Source organism: Rhinatrema bivittatum, chromosome 4 (genome assembly GCF_901001135.1).
Source record: "Rhinatrema bivittatum chromosome 4, aRhiBiv1.1, whole genome shotgun sequence".
NCBI classification, from domain to species: domain Eukaryota; kingdom Metazoa; phylum Chordata; class Amphibia; order Gymnophiona; family Rhinatrematidae; genus Rhinatrema; species Rhinatrema bivittatum.
In genome coordinates, this window is record NC_042618.1 from 307,245,876 (window position 1) to 307,265,830 (window position 19,955).

Here is a 19,955-nt window from a genome sequence, read left to right on the forward strand (position 1 = left end):
CAAGTTGATCATCAAAACTCCCCTCTGCCCTATTTAATATCTGTTCCTCTAAACAGGAGCTAAAAATTGCTGTATTCACCCTCTCCTGCTCCTAATACCCCTTTTTCCCATCTTTAGCTCCTCCATTCTTCCTCATCCCATTAAAAGAAAAGAATTTCATCCTATGGTCAGAGAAGGTAACTAAGTCCACATCCTTCCAACATAATTTATGAGAAAAAAATAAGTAGATCTGATCCTAAGATCAAATCTAAGATGTGGCCAGCATCATGAGATGGAGGAACCACTATCTGTGTAAGACCACAGCACTCCAGCAAACTTCTAAAATTCTGAGCTTTCACACAGCTAACCTTCTCAAAATGAATATTAAAATCTCCAACAATCAACAAAATTGAGAGCTAACTTTTACTAACAATTCATAAAGCTTTCTCATAACAGAAATCTTTAAGAGGGTGGGCAATAAAGTACCAGAATACCAACAGATGTTTCTAGATTTAACCTCAATAGGAAGCATTCACAATTCAATACCTCCATACAAGGAAGTTGTAATCCTGCCCAAGTATTTCTGAACATACATCCCACCCCACTCCCTGAGAGAGAGAGAGAGAAAACTATCTACAAGGCCTTCAAAATTGAGAAGTATTTATATCTCTATAGGAGGGCCACTTAATTGGTCAAGGTGAGATGGTGGTGGTTTATGGTTTAGGGGTCAGTTTCTTAAGTAGAATGAGATGTACGAACAGCACAGTAGACCGAACACAGTGCGCCACAGTACATTTTTTTCTCTAGATTCCATCAAATTAGGGTGAGAGAACATAGTAGAAATTTCATCTTTTTGAGATTTTCCTCACTCCAAATGACGTCAAATCTTCACCAAGGTGTACTGTGCTGTTTGTACATCTCACTCTACATGTGAAACTGGGCCCCTAAACCATAAACCTCCACTAACAGCTCACCTCAAGCTATTAGGTGACCCTCCTCTAGAGATATAAATAGGTGCACACAGTGAGGGCATCCCTAGAGGTTCTCTTTCCACTCCGCTCCTTTCCTCTACTTCCCCAAGCCAAGAAATGGCCAAAATGCAATTCTAAAAATGTTTCACAAATTGCATTATGGACATTTCGGGCATATCACACAGCCTAACACCAGGAAAAAAAGGTGTAGTTATTTCCAGTGTTAAAACTGTGCAATAGCATGCCTTATGCTATCGCACGGTGCGATATTGTCCCAAATTTAGCTAATTCCCATCCAAAACTCTTCCATGATCCCGCTCACCCCAAAATTTTGCATTCGTGCCATGCGTTACCATAGTTTTTGCATGTGTTATGGCATTAACACGCATGTTAACGCGTTATCACGTGCATTAAAGCCATAACGCATTTTGATGAAAGACGCGGTCAATTCTGAAAACAATGTTTCAGACAGAAATAAAAATCTAAATTATGTTGATGAACAAAATTATGCACATAAATAGATTTGTGACCTATTCAATAAACAACAGAAGAGGCATTCTTCTGATGTAGCGATCCCAAGTTTGCATCTTGCACACAGTTCGCAACTCTTAAGCTTTGGGCCCTAGGACCATCCTTCTTAAGCCATCAGGCCCTGGGACTGTCCTTTGACAAATCCCTGATATCTACCCCTCCCCAAATCTACTGAGATCACTTCAGTTTCTGTATATCCTCAACTCGTTCCCAACCTCCCTATGTCCAAAAAACTCTGATTAAAAAACAGTAAAAACTCAAGTGCCCCTATAAACCCCCCCAATCCCCCACCCTTCCCCAAGCTCCCAGATTCAACACCAGAACCTCTGAACATTCGCTTGTGAAGCCCCCATTGGCCACTGGTGACTGGCATGCATGAAGGCATGCACAAAGGAGCAAGATCCTCCCTGGGTTATGACTCCCCGCCCTCCCATCACCAATGATGTTACAAAGCAGGTAAGATCAAAGTTCTTTCCTAGCCTGGGAAACTCCGGCAAGATGAGAAAGTCTGTGTGAAGCAAGCCAGCAGTCCAGCTCCTCAAACACAGTTGCAGAGGCACAATGGTAATGGGAGGGTGTTCTGAAGTTGAGGATATATATTTACACAGTTGTGCAGTGGGTACAGTTTTCTTTAAATCTCAGACTCTTAGCAAAGATACAGTGGCACCATTCCAATAAGAAGTGCTTCTCATCTGCAATTGCAGTTACTTTTGACTGGATGGATGCTGCATCACTTCCATTAAAAAAAAAAAAAAACGTCATTCAAAATAAAAGTTGTTAAGAATGTGAGCAAATGATTGCTAGTATATTCAGCTTAAAGAAACTGAGTGAAGTTAAAGGAGACTTCCCTAAAATATTCAGTGGGATACCATAATCCAGCATCATGTGCCTTTCAGAACAACATACATTGTCTATATATATGTAAATACCAGCACAAACTGTTTGGTGTTGCTTGGGATATCTGATACATAACTGATTTAAATTTTACAATTAAAAAAAACCTGAGAAAGATAAACATAGTTTTATTTTATTAACTAATTAACAGAAAGCATATAGAAACTTAGAGAACCTCTATATAAACTACATTGACAGTATTTTAGCTTTCTTCCGTTGCCCAACTCTAGACAGCACTACGTATTGATTGTTGTAAAACAAGATTAAAAAGCACCAGTTCCAGTATAGATCCCTGGGGCACTTCACTATTTATAAACCTCCATTGAGAAAACTGACCATTTAGTTTTATTCTTTGTTTCCCGTCTTTTAACCAGTTCACAATCCACAATAGCGATATAGCCACAAATGAGCCTGGATGGGCCATGGCGACTGAACAAGGCGAGAGCAGCCCTGGATCCCATCCCATGCCAGCTAAAGAAGAGGTCTGACAGTGGCTGAAGAAAAGGCTTTGTGTATGTGTATATATGTGTGAGTGGAGTCCGTGTGTATGTGGGGGGGGGGGGGGGGGGAGAGATAGGAGCATGTGTGTGTGTGTGTATATGTGAGCCTGAGAGAGTGAGAGCCTGTGTGTGGGTGTGGGTGAGTGCCTGGGAGAGTGAGAGCCTATATGTGTTTGTGCAGGAGCCTGAATAAAAGCTTGTGTGTGAATGTGTGTGTATATACACATGAGTGCGAGGTTGTGTGTGTGGGGAGAGCCTGAGAGAGTGAGAGCTTATATGTATGGGGGAGGGAGAGTCTGAAAGAGTGAGAATCTGAGTGTTTATGTCTGTGTGTGTTTGGGAGACTGGGAGAGTAAGAGCATGTGTGTCCTTCTCTCACTAAATGACATAATACTAAGAGGCTTCGACAAAGGTGAAAAATACCTACTCATCCTCCTTGACCTCTCAGCTGCTTTTTCAACACAGTAAACCACAATATACTGTTAGAACGACTGACTCAAATCGGCTTAACTGACACTACCCTTCAATGGTTCTCTTCCAATTTATCTGTCAGAACCTACCAAGTTTTAATCAATAACAACCCATCCAAAAAGATCAACCTCAACACTGGAGTTCCCCAGGGATCAGCGTTATCCGCCACCCTATTAAATATATACCTTCTCCCCCATCTGCCAATTACTAAAAGATAATGGAATCACCCACTTCCTCTACGCCGACGACATTCAACTTCTAATTCCCATCCAAAATTCGATCAAAGACACCTACAAGAAAATCTCGACTCTACTTATCTCAATTAAACATCTCCTAAATTCTCTGAAGCTCATAATCAACATTAGAGATGTGAATCGGACCCGGAATCTGATCGGTTCCGATTCAAATCTTAAAATTTTTATCGTCCGGCTCGATTTTTTTTTTTGTTATCGGCTGCGTCCGATAACAAAAAAACCCTCCCCCACCCTCCCGAACCCCCAAAAAACATTTTAAAATTACCTGGTGGTCCAGTGGGGGCGCAGGGAGCGATCTCCCACTCTCGGGCCATCGGCTGCGTTAATAACAATGGTGCTGATGGCCCTTTGCCATCTTTAAAGATGGCGCCAACCATCCAGTGCTCCTACCATGTGACAGGGGCCGGCCAATGGCATGGCTTCCCTGTCACATGGTAAGGGCAAAGGGCCATCAGCGCCATTTTTATTAGTGGCAGCCGATGGCCTGAGAGCGGGAGATCGCTCCCCGCACCCCCACTGGACCACCAGGTAATTTTAAAAGGTTTTTTGGGGGTTTGGAGGGTGGGGGAGGCTAAGGGATAAGTTTTAAAGGGTCGGGTGGGTTTTTTTTTATCGAGCCATCGGCACCATTTTTATTAGTGGCAGCCAAAATGGCGCCGATGGCTTGAGAGCGGGAGATCGCGCTGGGACACCCCCCCCCCCCCGCTGGACCACCAGGTAATTTAAAACATTTTGGGGGGGTTCGAGAGGGTAAGGGATTTGTTTTAAAGGGTCTCAATGGGTTTAGGGGTTGTTTTGGTGTGCCGGTTTTCCCGACCTCCCCCCAAATAACTCCCGTACCCGATTAACGATTTTTCACGATAAATCGGGGGAATTTGTATTGTATCGCGCACTCTAACGATTTTTGACGATTTAAAAAATATCAGATGATTTTTTTAATTATCTAAAAACGATTCATATCCCTAATCAACATAGACAAAACTGAAATAATACTCATGGACAAAAAACCCAATCCAACTCCGCCACCCCTGCCTTTACTTGACAAACAAATGAACTCTATACTCCCCACCACCCACACCAAGAACCTTGGAATTATCATCGATAAAGAACTTTCATTTAAGAACCACATATCAAATAAAACTAAAGAAGGATATCACAGACTTCTAACCCTAAAGGATATCACAGACTTCTAACCCTAAGAAACCGCTTCTTAACCCTTATGATTTCAGAACGGTCTTACAACTACTCATTTTCTCCACCTTCGACTACTGCAACTCCTTACTAATTGGAATACCTTATTCAAATCTCAAACCGCTCCAGATTCTGCAGAACTCAGCAGCCAGAGTTATGACAGGAACAAAAAGAAATGAACACATAACGCCCATATTTATCTCACTTCATTGGCTCCCAATTAAAGCATGCATCGAACACAAATCAATGACCATCATTCTTAAAATTCTAAACAATGATCATCAAGGATTAAATGGCTTAAACATAACCCCCCAGAATCCTCAAAGAAACCTACGTTCAAACAACTCAGGATGCGTAAACATCCCCCCCATCAGAGATGCGCATCTAACAACAACAAGAGAAAGAGCCTTTTCCATTGCCTCCCCTAAATTTTGGAACTCCCTACCTAAAGATCTGAGAAACCAACCCAACCTCAAAACGTTCAAAAAAGACCTAAAAACATTGCTGTTTTGCAAATTCTACACTGACCTTCATACTTCTGAACATCCTAACTCCCAATCGAACTTTCATCCAAAAACCTCAAAATAACTTCTCTCCATCCAGAACAAACAATCCCTCCTCCTCCCACATAATGATACTTTCTGGACTTGAAATGTTTAACCTCTGTTTAATATGCACATTGTTATACTTTTTCCCCAATTGTTAAGAGAGTTACAATTTAAATTTTGTAAACCGTTATGATGGCTTTACCAAATGACAGTATATAAAACTCAACAAATAAATAAATAAATAAATATATGTGTGTGAGCCTGAAAGTGAGATTCTGTGTGTGTGCAAGTGAGTGTGTGTGTGTGTGTGTGTATGTACATTAGCCTGAGAGTTTTGCAGACAAAGCTTTTTGTCTTTAGACAGTGCACCTTCCACTGTTCAGGGTGCCACCTGGTGGCCACAGCAGACACAAGTCTTTATATAGAGAGAGAGATAGATAGTCCCAACCAAAGTGGTATCATAAATTAGTATTACTGAAAAGTCAATGAACATATTATATGTTGTGAAAGTTTTTGCTACAAGCAGCACATCAAATATACACTCATCATCAGATTCATATGAGTCATCAATTAACTCATTGTGAATGTTTTAACTGCGAGCTGTAAGTGTAAAGTTTGCTTGTAGCAATATGATTTATGCTTTGTGCTACTTGTAGCTAAAACGTTCACTTCAAACAAGTTCATTAACTTTTTGACCAGTATGATACCAGATTGGTTGGGACTATATTAACATGTTGATAGAATTTATTTGATTTTGTTAGATGAGGAGGTTGCTCCTTTTTTGGAGTTTAATTATCTGTGTTTGTCCTTGAAGACAGTTGGGACTTCCAAAAATCCTGTGCAGTGTATTATAGGCTTGTAGCAATTTTTTAAATGTCTTTTCCAAGATTTGTTCTCCTGCAGTCTTAGATAACCAAATTTAGAGAATACTCACTCCACATCAGCTGCACCAGGAGGGACACTGAAGATGCGAGAAGCAGCATGACTCAAAGTTGGAAAGTCAGTGCGGTGGATTTTCCTGAATTCAAGAGGAGGGATGGTGCTGCTGTCTGGAATAGGCATTGCCATGTATGCATAGAATTCACTTTTCAGCTTATCACTTTCTTCATTGCAAGCCACAAAGGGTGACATAACACAAAAATAGTCTTGAAATGTATCTGTTGAGGCCACACTTTTGCGATGAGGGTCAAACAGCACAATTACTTTCCAGAATGATGCATCACCATGAAAAGCTTAAGGGGACAGATTGTGAATGACAGTAGCTTCCCACTTTTTTGACAGCTTTTCAAGGAAACTTTGAAAACAATTTGTGAGTGTCTCCTGTTCACCAACTGGCAACATGGACATGAAAAGATTTGGGTTGTTTTGGAATCTCTCCACGTGTGCTTTTGCAAGAAAATTCTGCAATGATATTATTAGCCAGAATGCCATACACTTCTGTATTAGAGAAAGCAGCTCTCTCACAATAGCAGGATTCCAGTTTCTTCTATGTGTCATTCAACGGTTGAAGTGTTTTCAATCAAAAATTAATGTTTGGAACAAAGGTTTTGCCTAGCTTCTTGTGTAGTTGCTTGTATTTTCTTTTTTTTGGCTTATTCACTGTTGAACTGTTTGTGATCTAAAAGATGCATTAAGACCCATCATATTTTTAGTACTCTGTGCAGCCAAAAACAAACCAAACCATCTAGCTGGTATAACATGTATTGGAATACCTCTTTTAAACACAGTTTCTTCACAGATATCATAAAAGGGCATTTTTGTTTTGCTGGAATGCTTGAAAACTGCACCAGAATCAATTATGAACTGTTGCATGAGGGATAGCAACATGTATTAGGTGGGCAAGGCAAGACAAATGAAGCAATTCAGCCTTTTCATTCAACTTCACATCCTGTGTGAACTTTGAGCGATAGGAAGCTGAGTTGATATTCACTGCTGCCACATCATTCCAGGAAATGTATTCATTACAGTGTTACTGTCATGAGATGCTGCTGTTTGCTATTTGCTGTCGTTAAACTGTAAATTTGCCAATATTAGTGCAGGCCGCTCCACAGCAAAATCAAAAAATGAAAACATAATTGCTATGGTAGGGCAGTCAAGAACATCTAGTATTCCACAAAAATCAAAGAACTAACCACATTTCCAGTCAGCCTCTTTTTCATTTTGTTGGTAAGAGCATCATTCTCTTCCAAATATTTCTTGGTTAGGTTGATTGAATTTGGTAAGGATTTTGCAGCTGGATAGAAGTTCCTCCAAAGGACCATCAGCAAAGCCTAGTGGCTGCCCGGAAAAACATAGTGTACGGACAAATTCACATATTATATCAAGCTGATCTCACTCTTTCGGCCGTGCACATATAAATGTGGATTCCAGTGTTTGCTTGTTTCTACTTTCTCTCCATCGTCTTTTGATTTTAAATGTTGTTTGCTCTCCAAATGTTCTTTTATTCAGTCAGTCTGGGTGTCAATTTTGATGCTTCACAATTTGCAGTGTAAATATTCAATTTCTCTCTCTTCTCCTGTTTCGGATTTCTTAAAACTTTCAAAAATCTCCTTATGTTTTGAGACATATTATGCTACAGTTTTTCATTTTCTTCCCATTTCAGTGTGTATCTTCAATTCCACCACAGCAAATTCAAAGAGTACTAGCCTGGAAAAATAAAGGATGGACTTGGTTGTTTAGTGGACATGAGTTTCATCAACTCTTCCCCACCATCAACACATTCTCTTCCCCTATTGCCATTCTCTTGCTTCCCTCGTTCTGATCCTAGGTTCTTCATCTGATCTGCCCTACTACAACCCCAAAGTCTATAACTATCTTCCCCCAAGTCTTACAATCTCCACTCCACCACTGTTGATGCAAATCTTCTCCAAGCCCATCATCACATTGATCCTCATGAGGATTGTGCCTCTCCAGTATGACTGCCTTTCCCCTCTCTCCACTGCTAGCAGGAAGAGAATGACACATTGTGTGCTGCTGACTTATGTCTGCCATCTCCATTCTGCTAGAAATGGCGCCAGCCTTTCCAGCCTCCTGCTCTTTAGCCAAACAAAAGTCAGATATGGCAAGGGTAGGTTTAGAACCTTTTCTCTAGGCATTCAGGAGATCTAAACGTTGCCTAGAGTTCAGAGCAATTGGTTAAATTCTAAGAAAGCCATGGTTCAAATCCCACGGATGCTCCTCGAGAGCTTGGGAGAGTCACGTCACTCTCCATTGCCTCATATCACATACAAATGTAGATGGTAAGCTCTCCAGGGGCAGGAAAAATACCTACTGTACCTGAATCTAACTTTCTTTGAGCTACCTACCGATGAAAATGTGAGGGTTCATGAGAAAGCAAGGTCTGCATACCATTATTTATGTTTAACTTGAGATGGCTAGATACAAATTTTAATGACAGGCTTGACAGCACATGAGTGCACAGAAGACAGCATGGAGAAGACGAGTAGCTGCCTTCAGGGAGCAGAATACATTTAAATAAGCACCTATTTATTTGTAGGGAGGTCATTTTGGCTCCTCCCACTGTCCTAACCTATATGACCGCCCCGCAAATTATTCTTCAGATGATCCTGATCCTTTCCCCTCTCCCCAGGATTTCCCCTTTTTCTCCCACTCTCCTTCTACTCTTTCATTATCTCCCATCTTTCCAAAAATCTCCATTCCCCTTTTATCCTAGAATTCTTCTCAAAAATACTCTCCTCCCCCCAAAAAAATCCCTCCCCCAATAATATTCTCCTCAAAACACCCTTCTCTTTCCCCAAAGAATCCACCTCTCTCGCGCTCCCTCTTCAAAGAATCCCCCTTTTTCTGTCTCCCCCTTTCAAAGAATGCCCCAGCTCTTTCTCCCCAAGAATCCCCTCTCTCTCTCAAACAGTATTCATCCTTACCAGTTATAGTGACTCCAGGTTCCTCCTCTCTGTTTTCGGGAGCATGCCCAATGTTCCCACACTCTCAAGTGCAACCCTGTACTGCACCTGAGTCTGTGCTAAGTCAGAGAGGCAGGGATCTGTCAGGGAGCTGCTGCTGCTGCTCATCTGTGTTTGGGTAGGTGACTGTGAAGCCATGCCCTGGCTGATGCTTCAGTTCCAGCCCTCTCCCAGAAGGTAAACCAGTGGCATGAGACCTTTCTCCTGATGGCCTCCACTCTTTCCTACAGGAGCCCAGAGAGTAGTTGTACAGCTTTAGTTCTGCATGACCTCATCGCCATATACCAGGAAAACTTTCATCGAAGCAAGGGCTTGCCGGGGACATGAAGATGAGGTCTGCAGAACTGAGATTGCAAGGTTTGATCTTGACCCCTATAGGAGAGCATGGCTGCTGTGGGAAAATAGTCTGAGGCATATTTTCACAGCATTGGGGAGGGGGAGACGGAGGGATTTGAATATAACAGACTCTTCTGCACTGGCTTTAGGAAGCTTTGGAAACTGTCTCTGCAGCTGCTGAAATCACATAAAATTAGAGTGAAAATTGATTTAAATGTCTTTTCACCTTTGGAAAAATCTGGGAATTTATGGATGGAAATCGATTTAAATCAAACATGAAGGACCCTATTCATAGTTTATTATTCCAAGGGCAGAATATTACTGGAAAACTGGTTTGTACTGTTTATAGGTATTTTTATCTGTAAATATTTAACCCCTTATATGCAGCTTTTTTAATGCAATAATTAAAGAATGGTTGATTTACTTCGATGTGTTTGTTGGCTCACATTGGCACAAAGGACCATGTGTCACATGGGATACTCGTTTCAGAGACAGTTCCCCTCAGAAATCTATTTGTAGAGGGGAAATCCATCATGATACACCACCATATAGGAACATGGGAAAGGAAAGTAAAGTGGGTGATAACCCACAAGGTGGTGTTCTTTCCTCTGGAAAACAGGTGTGGAAGTTACTGTAAATGTATGATGTCTTATTATTATTGTAAGTTAAGCATTTAAAGTCTAACTTTCGGGCCAATTCAGTAAAGATCGTGGGAGAATGGGTGCTCCATTTGAGGACCCGCTCTTCCAACGCGTGCTCAGCCACCTCTCCTGGTTGCACGATCCTGTATTTAAATGAGAGGTCGAGCTAAAAGGAAGTGCTAGGGCCGATTATATGTCCCTAGCGCCTCTTTATTTATTTAATAATTTTTATATACCGAATTTTTTGGTAGATAAATATTCATTTAAAAATATTTGCATTTCCAAAAGAGAAAAGAAAGTAAATACATAGTTTTATAATATAAATAAAATAAAAATTTAAAAAAATAAAATAGTAAGCTAAATAATTATAAAATTTAAACTGATAGAGAGGCAGTATAGTTAGAAGATAGATAATACATTCAAAATATATCCATTACCTTGATATACATTCAGTAGTCCAAAATCATTAAGTAAGTAGCTCTTGGTAGGCTTGTTTAAATAGCCATGTTTTTATGCCCTTTTTAAATAATTTTGAGTCTGTTTCCAATCTTAGCTCCTGTGGAATAGAATTCCATAGATGGGGCCCAGCACTAGAAATAGCTTTCTCTAACATTATTTAGATGTGCAATTTTTGGGGAAGGAATTGGTAACAATCCTGTACCTGCTAATCTGGTAGTTCTTGAAGGGGTATGGAAATGAAGTGATGAGGTTAACCATTCAATTTTTTTTATTGTAGAGTGTTTTGTGAATTAGGGACAGGATTTTATGTTGAGTCCTGTATTTAACAGGTAACCAGTGAAGGTCCTTTAATATTGAGGTAATATGATCTGATTTTCTAGTTCCTGTTAAAAGTCTAGCCGCTGAGTTCTGTAGAAGTTGTAATGGTCTTGTGACATGTGCTGGTAGTCCTAGAAATAATGAATTGCAGTAGTCTAGTTTTGATAAAACAAGTGCTTGCAAAACTGTTCTAAAGTCTTTTGGGAATAGGAGTGGTTTTATTCTCTTAAGAACATTTAATTTAAAATAACCATCATTAATAATTTTTTAACACATGATTTCATTGTGAATTCACGGTCTATGAAGATTCCTAGATCTCTTACTTCTAGGGAGATGGGGTAATTTTTGGCGACGTCTTGAATTTCAAGTTCCTTTGCTTTTCTTAATTTAGGGGAGATGCATAGGATTTCAGTTTTATTTTTATTTAGGGAAAAGTTCATTTATGTTAAAACTTTTTCAATGGCAGATTGATATATATCCCAGAGTTTAAGAGTTAATTCAATAGATTTCTCGATAGGAATTAAAATCTGAATGTCGTCAGCATAGATAAAATGTGTTAGGCCGAAGCCAGATAGAATTCTACATAGTGGGAGCATATAAATATTAAATAGGGTTGCTGACAGAGAGGATCCCTGGGGTACTCCGTATTGGAGATCAATTGGTTGGGATTCTTTACCGAGATATTTTACTTTGAAGGTTCTATTTTTTAAGTAAGAATAAAACCATTTTAGAGCGGATTTTATGATTAACTGGATCAAATGCAGCTGAAATATCTAGCATGATCAGGAAGTAAGTTTGGCTGTTATCGGGTCCTCTAAGAATGATGTCTTGTAAAGAAGTTAATAGGGTCTCAGTGCTGAAATATTTTCGGAATCCATGTTGTGCTGGATATAGGGTACTATGTTTTTCAAGATAATCTGTTAGTTGATTGTTAATTACTTTTTCAAGGATTTTTGAGATACAAGGTAGATTAGAGATGGGTCTTAAGTTTGATAGGTCATATGCATTGGATTGTGATTTCTTTGTGATTGGTTTAACTATTGTGGCTTTTAAGATTTGTGGGACGCTTGCTTCAGTAATAGATAGGTTAATTATATCGGCAATCGGTCTGGAGACTATATTGGTGACTATTTTTAATAGTGATGTTGAAATTTGGTCTATTGGGTAAGGAGTTGGATTCATTTTTTTGATTATACCTTCAATTTCAAGAGATGATATTGTTTCAAAGGTGGTTAAATGGTCTTTAGGGTTACTTGGTAATACAATTTGGTTAGGGTTTTGAGGAGTGATGTTTTTTAGTACATTTGAAGTCTTTTCCTTGAAGAATTCTGCAATTGTATTACAGTTAAAAGTACTGTTTGCTGTGGGAGGTTCTATGGTAACAGTCAGGTCTCTTACATATGAAAACAGTACTCTTGGGTTATATCCTTGGCCCAGGAAAGGTGGCTCTATCAGCGGGTTCAGGAAACCAACACTGACAGAGCGGGTTGGCCGCACATTTTACATTCTGAATCCCAGGTGACTAACTAATAGCCTCATCAATATGCATTTGCATGTGATGAGCGCTATTAGTTTTCAGGGGGTTTGGCCATGCTTTTTTGAGGTGCTAAACCCCTTACAGTTGAACAATGCGCACAACCGAGCGCACTTTACAGAATTGGCCCGTTTGAGTCTAAATCTACGCAAGTCATAGGTTCCATTGGAGTTAGCACTTCCCCAAGTGGTCAAACTTGGTAATGTAACATCAATTGTCCTTTTTAGGTGTTTGTAAATCTCTCAAACAATCTGTGGACATATCCCAACCCCACACTCTTTTGGGGGGGAGGAGAGAATGTGGTAGACCCACTGGTCAGCCACTACATTGCCCTAGCTCCTAGCCCTTAGGATTTATATCAGCTTCGGTGGAGACCACATTCTTGCATAGGTCCTCCCCCAAAGGCAGTCTGTGAGTGATGATCTAATTCACAAGGGGAGTGGTAGCCCTAGTTAGTGTGACAGTGTAGATCTGATTTTGAGGGAGAAGGAATGTTTTCACTGTGCTCTCCGACAGCTTAGCACAGAGAGGGAAAGACAATGCCCTGCCAGTCCCCAGAAGTGGACTGGACAGAAAAGAAAAAAGCAGAAGGAGTTTTGCAGGTTTTTTTTTTTTTTTTGAAGTTTTTTATAGTTTTTTTCCTGAACCTTCTGGCAGACAGAATCCTCTGCTCAGTGGTTCAGGTGGGAGCTGTGTGATTCTTCACCCAGTCCAAGAGGAGGTTGCAGTGACTGTGCAGAAAGAAGTGTTTTTATTTATTTATTATTATTTAGGACTCGTATATACCGATATTCTTGTAACAAGTTACAAATCACGTCGGTTTACATTATAACAACAAGTCTGTGCAAGAGAATGCATTACATTAAAACAAGGATGAGCTAACTTGGAACAAGTAACATGGTTAAGCATGGGGGATTAACATGGGGGTAACTGGTGGTAACAAGGGGGTAACATGGGTGTAACTGGAAGAGATTTACTGCTTAACGCAGTAAGCTAGATATGTTGCTCTAGTGGCGAGCAACATAGCGGACTCTGAGGTATAAAAAGACTTTACTGTTCTTTTGAGCGAGAGAAGGCTTGGGTGAACAGCCAGGTTTTGAGTCTTTTTTTTAAATGTAATTGTGCATCTTTCGAGCCGGAGATCTGGTGGGAGAGAGTTCCATTGAGTTGAACCAGATGTAGAGAGTGCTCTCTTTCTTACTGATGTATTGATGAGGGGGGCATGGAGGGTGTCTCTATATGCTGATCTCACTGGTCTAGCGGGAATACGTGGCCGAAGTGGTATCTTGAGTACCAGAGGGGTGATGTTATGAATGGCTTTGTGGATGATTGTTAAAGTTTTGTATAAAATTCTGAATTTGATTGGGAGCCAGTGGAGATTCCGCAGGATGGGGGTAATATGGTCTCTTCTGTTGGTCTTGCAGTTCTTCATTTTCAAACTGATAATAGATTTTACCACCAACAGGGAAGGAAGTTGTTTTTTGCTAACCCTTCTTTGCTCTGACTTGAAAGCTATAAGGACTGCTTTTAGTAACAGGCCTTTCCTCCAGGAGGGCTGCGTCTGTATTGTGAAGAGAAGTCAGAGGGAGAAAAGAGAAGGACATCTGGAGACCCCCAAAGGAGTTTCCTCCTCTGGGACACAGAACACTGCTAGGTTGGAGTACAGTGTTCTTCATGGACCTCAGGTACTTGGTAGGGTATCCATCATGGTTACGCCACCTAAAGCCCACAGGGGACACTTATCATTCTTTGTTATAGAGGAGAAGCAAGTACAAAGCCCCTGCCTGGAGGGACACATCCACAGAGGTAGAGATCAATTAAATCCTGGCTTATGTAAATCTAAGGACCCTGGATGTAACTGGACATTTCACTTGTTGCACCTCTTGATTATTTTGAACTCAATCCATGTAAACTTTGATTTGAACACCCATCTAGAGAGTCTGAAGAGCAAGGGTAACACACACCTATGGGATGCTACACAACCCTGCCTGGACCAAAATGGTTTTCCTTTACAGAAAGGATCCATCCCTTGGGAAAAGAATGTGGGGCACGAAACTGAGGAGCTAGCCACAGTTAAATACATTCTTCAATGGCCCTTTAGGATATGTTTAGGATATGATTGGACCACATTGAGTTAGCGTATGATGGTGAATAACGTCATAACGTAAGATGTCTGTCAGAATTTGGACTGTTCCAATTGGTTGGGATAGTATTCTTGAGTAGGTTTAAAAACCGCCAGATTAACGAGACAAAATGGAGGATCAGCTGATTTGTATGCTGTGGAAGTCGTGAGACAGAAGTGATATATTAAATGTATGGACAAAAAGCAAGTATATCTTTTATTGAATTTCAAATTGTAATTCTTAATACAGCGTTTGTATTTTCAGACAACTCAACAAAGCCCCTGAAGAAGCACAAAAAGAAACGCGAGCCGCGCCTATTTTGCATAGGCCCGGCGACGCGCGAAAGCGCTGGGATGCGCGTATGTCCCGGGGCTTTGAAAAGGGGGCGGGAAGGGGTGGGGGTATGGGCGGGGTGCCGGTCCGGGGGCAGGACCGAGGCCTCCAGCACATCCACAGGCAGGCGTAAATAGCAAAATAAAGGTGAGGGGTATTTAGGTAGGGCTGGGGGGCGGGTTAGATAGGAGAAGGGAGGGGAAGGTGGGGGGAGCAGAAGGAAAGTTCCCTCCGAGGCCGCTCCGATTTCAGAGGGAACTCCGTTTTTGGATCGGCCTCGAAGGGAACGGGGAAAGCCATCGGGGCTCCCCTAGGGCTCGGCGCGCGCAAAGTACACAAGTGTGCACCCCCTTGCATGCACCGATCCCGGATTTTATAACATGCACGTGCACGGGGTGCACGTAGCTATTTAAATCTGCCCCATAGTATTTTATTTTTAAAAAGTATGCATGTAAATTCTCTTACGTATAACATATAACAGGTATAGTTACATGCTTATAGTTTTGCCAGGATAATTTTCAATGTGGACTAATGCACTTCGAAAATTGGTATAACTTATATGCGATTGTGTGGGCTAAAAACCACCCTCAAGTTGGCAATTTTCAATGTCATTTGTGAGGGTAAAAGATTTGTCTGGTAAATTGGCTTAAAATTGCCCTCCCTTAATTTGTCTCATAGGGAAGGATTTATTATTCTACTGCTTCTAGGCACTTTTGGTGTTTTCACTCCTCCATATTCTGTTTCAAGGTAGCAGAGGGCTAATTTCTGCTGAATGAGCTTCAGCAGAGCTGGAAGGCAGCAAATCGTAGCCAGCTTGCTGCACCTAAATTTTGGCTATCATAAGCACAAACATAATTTGTACCTATTGACAAATCCAGGACTTGTGTAAGTATGCTCGGGATTCCACTGTGTGCTTTTCTTTTGCTGGGTTTGAGGGGAGGCGTTCCCAGGGGCGTGTTTTGGGAGGAGACATGTAGATTGAAGTTTCAAGTCAAAGCACATTATCTTCCAGCTGTTGTGTTCTGTGGCCGCGATCCCCTACCTGACCCACAAAGGCGGGGCCGCTGTGGCAGTATCGGAGAGGCTGCGGGAGTCCGGCCCCAGACGCCCCCGCACACCGGCGTGGACCTCCGCAGGGACTGCCGGGTTGAGAGGCGTCCCTGCTCCTCCCTTGTGGCATCGGGCCACTTTGTTCCGCGGCCGGGAATCCAAGATTGCTATCATGTTCTTAGGCACGAGGCCATGCCCCCTTACAGAATTTAAAGGGACCTCGTTCCCAAATTGACTGCACCTGATCCTAATGGGCTAGGAATAGGGGAAGTATAAAGGAAGACTTCCTCCGCTCACTATTCGACTTGGCAACTTTGCTGTTCGAGTCTGCTTGCTTCGGTGAGTCTTCTGGTGCTTCGGATTCTTGATTCCTGGTTCCTACTTCTTCTCGGTGATTCTTCGGTGTGTGACTTTGGATTGGCAAGTGGTGATCCCTCGGCGTGTGACCTCGGACTGGTAAGCGACGACCCTCTGGTACTCGACCTCTGACTTCTTCTGGACCATCTTTTCCAAGGACCCACCTAAGTCCCAGCGGCCCGGGTCCCTACAGGCTCCTCCTGGGGGGAACATGGGCTTACAGTGGCGAAGACCCAGTTGGCTTCTCCAACGTCACAGCTCTTCGCTCTCTCAACGGCCATCTCAGTCTTCAGTGCCGAGGGCCAGCCAGTCCCATCTTCTGTTCCGCCTCGCCACCCGACAGGGGAACTTAAGGACCCACCTCCTAAGGTAATACCATCCTCCCGTCGGTCCAAGGGTTCACAAGCCTGATCATAACACCAGCAAAACATTTTCCACAATAAAAATTGGTGCAAAAGGCCTCAGGTGCTTTGTACTGTGACAGTTTTTAAAGGAAAAGTACATGCATATTTTACTTTTGAAATCTGATGCAATGTTTGAAGGTGAATATGTTCCCATGGACTTTGTCCCAAGGTTGGCAAATAGAAAATTACTCCCTGAAAGACAAACCTGGCTTGGGAAGCTAAAAGGCCCAAGGTATCTCAGGAATTCAGTACATTACCACTTTTTTTCTTTCCCTTTCATAACCCTGAGAAGAAAAAAAAATAACTCTCCTTTGCATGAGGAGTCCCAGCTCTGTAATGTGTCACACCTGATTACCTTTGTCACATTAGATTACTCTGTTGTACATCACCTCTCATAATACAGTATGACTGATTTAACCCCGTCATTATGCTTCATTTCTGGCTTTCAGAGAATCAGGCTTACTAAGCTTCTTTAAAATGTTTATATTTTAAAGGAATCCTTCCAAGTCACAGGATAATGTGTTATTGGAAAGGTGCAAATCATCCTATTCATTAATTATGCATTATAGATATTAATTTGCATAATATTTCAACAGCTTGTTGGGCAGCTGAAATTTTTCTTCATAAAAAAATCTCATAGAACATTCTGGGCAATTTAAAATCCCAGTAAATCTTTTTCAATTGGTGATAGATTCTGCTAATAAGCTGCAAAAAATGTCTTAAACAATTTCATTCTGTTTAATAATTAGACTTTTTAAAAGTTTCTTATTGCTTCTGATAATGGATTTATGTACAGGCTACTCCCAGACATATGACATATTCTTTCTGAGGTAGTATGGAATAATTTGCACAAATAGTGTTATGCCTGTCGGTCACAGATGGCTGCGACCACGAGTACTCACAGTTTATTCTGCTTTCCTCCCCTCTCCAGGTCTCCTCGCTGCATGGACCTCTCTGCATCACTGCAGGCTTCCTCACGGAGGCATGAACGCCATTACTTCTGGCTTCGATATCGGGTCCTCCTAGGCGCGCACACGTGTCACAAGTCCCGCCTTTGAAGCCACTTTGGCGGGAACCTCAGGGGCGTCCCCTGTAGATGATGTCATCAGACTTCGGTATTTAAGCTCCTGCTTTGCCTCCAGCAAGCCGACTTGGCAACAAGTTCCGTACAAGTCCTACGCCAGCCTTGTTCCTGAGACGCAGCTCCTGCTTGTATTGTGGACCCCGTCTGGCACCCGCTCCTTGGGGGTTAGTGAGCACTCTACAGGGGCCTGTTCCCTGGCCTACCCACTCTTCGGGCTGGCCCTGTGCCACTTGGATTCCATCTGGCTTCCTGCTCTACCTCGGCTCTCCGTGAAAACTACTGCAGCGTAGAGATGTGAATCGTGTGATTGATCGTCTTAACGATCGATTTCGGCTGGGAGGGGGAGGGAATCGGATCGTCGCAGTTTGGGTTTTTTAAATATCGTGTAAATCGTGTAAATCGAAAACCGGCACACTAAAACATCCCTAAAACCCACCCCGACCCTTTAAAATAAATCCCCCACCCTCCCGAACCCCCCCAAAATGCCTTAAATTACCTGGGGTCCAGTGGGGGGGTCCCGGTGTGATCTTCCACTCTCAGGCACACTAAAACAACCCTAAAACCCACCCAACCCTTTAAAATAAATCCCCCACCCTCCCGAAGCCCCCCAAAATGCCTTAAATTACCTGGGGTCCAGAAGAAGGGTCCCGGTGTGATCTTTTACTCTCGGACCTCCGGTGCGTTGTAGAAATGGCGCCGGCGCTACCTTTGCCCTGTCATATGACAGGGCAAAGGTAGCGCCGGCGCCATTTTGTTTTTTTGTCCCCCGACGTCAGGAGCATAGGAGATCGATCCCGGACCCCCGCTGGACCCCCAGGGACTTTTGGCCAGCTTGGGGGGGCCTCCTGACCCCCACAAGACTTGCCAAAAGTCCAGCGGGGGTCCGGGAACGACTTCCTGCACGCGAATCTTTTTTCCGTACAAAATGGCGCCGGCCATACGGCGTATGGCCGGCGCCATTTTCGGTACCTTTGACCTGTCATATGACAAGGCAAAGGTAGCGTCGACGCCATTTCTACAACGCACCGGAGGCCCGAGAGTAAAAGATCACACCGGGACCCTCCCTCTGGACCCCAGGTAATTTAAGGCATTTTGAGGGGGTTCGGGAGGGTGGGGGATTTATTTTAAAGGGTCGGGGGGGATTTTAGGGTTGTTTTAGTGTGCCGGTTTTCCCGCCCTCCCCCTTCCCCTCCCCCTTCCCCCGATTTACGATTTTTTGACGATAAATCGGGGGAATTGTTATTGTATCGCGGCTCTAACGATTTTTGACGATTTAAAATATATCGGATGATATTTTAAATCGTCAAAAAACGATTCACATCCCTACTGCAGCGACTTGTGAGTTCTCAGCCGGCCTTCCCTGCTCCTCGGGGTTGCACCATATCCTTCAAAGACTGCTCACGCCTTCCTGCTCACTTTCCCGTTCGCCTACCCGCTCGCCTTCCGCTGCTCACCTACTCCAAGACCAGCCTGAGCTTCTCCGCTCCTCGGGGCTTGCCCCTTGTGGTTCTACAATTGACAGCTGTCCCGCTCCACGGGCCTCTTTCTCCATTACTCAGCCAGCTACCCTCGGATCTCCAGGTACCTGTCAACATGAGCTACTGGATTTGGGCTCAGGCTCTCTGCCCCGGGGTGTTCACCTACACTCTCCCTCTACACCCACTGTGCTGTTGCTCTGCCCCACGGGCTGCACCATCGGAGAATATCCTGCTTGGCTGTTCGGGCGCCCATCAACCTGTGATCTGCGGCAAAACGACTGGGCCAGCTTTCTGCCCTGGGCAGAGTTCACCCTGAATTCTCTTTGAAATGTCTGTATGCCAATGCCAGAAGTCTAAGAAGTAAGATGGGAGAGTTAGAGTGTATAGCAGCAAATGATGAGATTGACATAATTGGCATCACAGAGCATGGTGGAAGAGGGATAACCAACGGGACAGTGCTATATCAGGGTACAAATTATATCATAATGATAGGGAGGATCAACTTGGTGGGGGTGTGGCACTTTATGTCCTGGAGGGTATAGCGTCCAACAGGATAAAGATTAGAGATGTGAATCG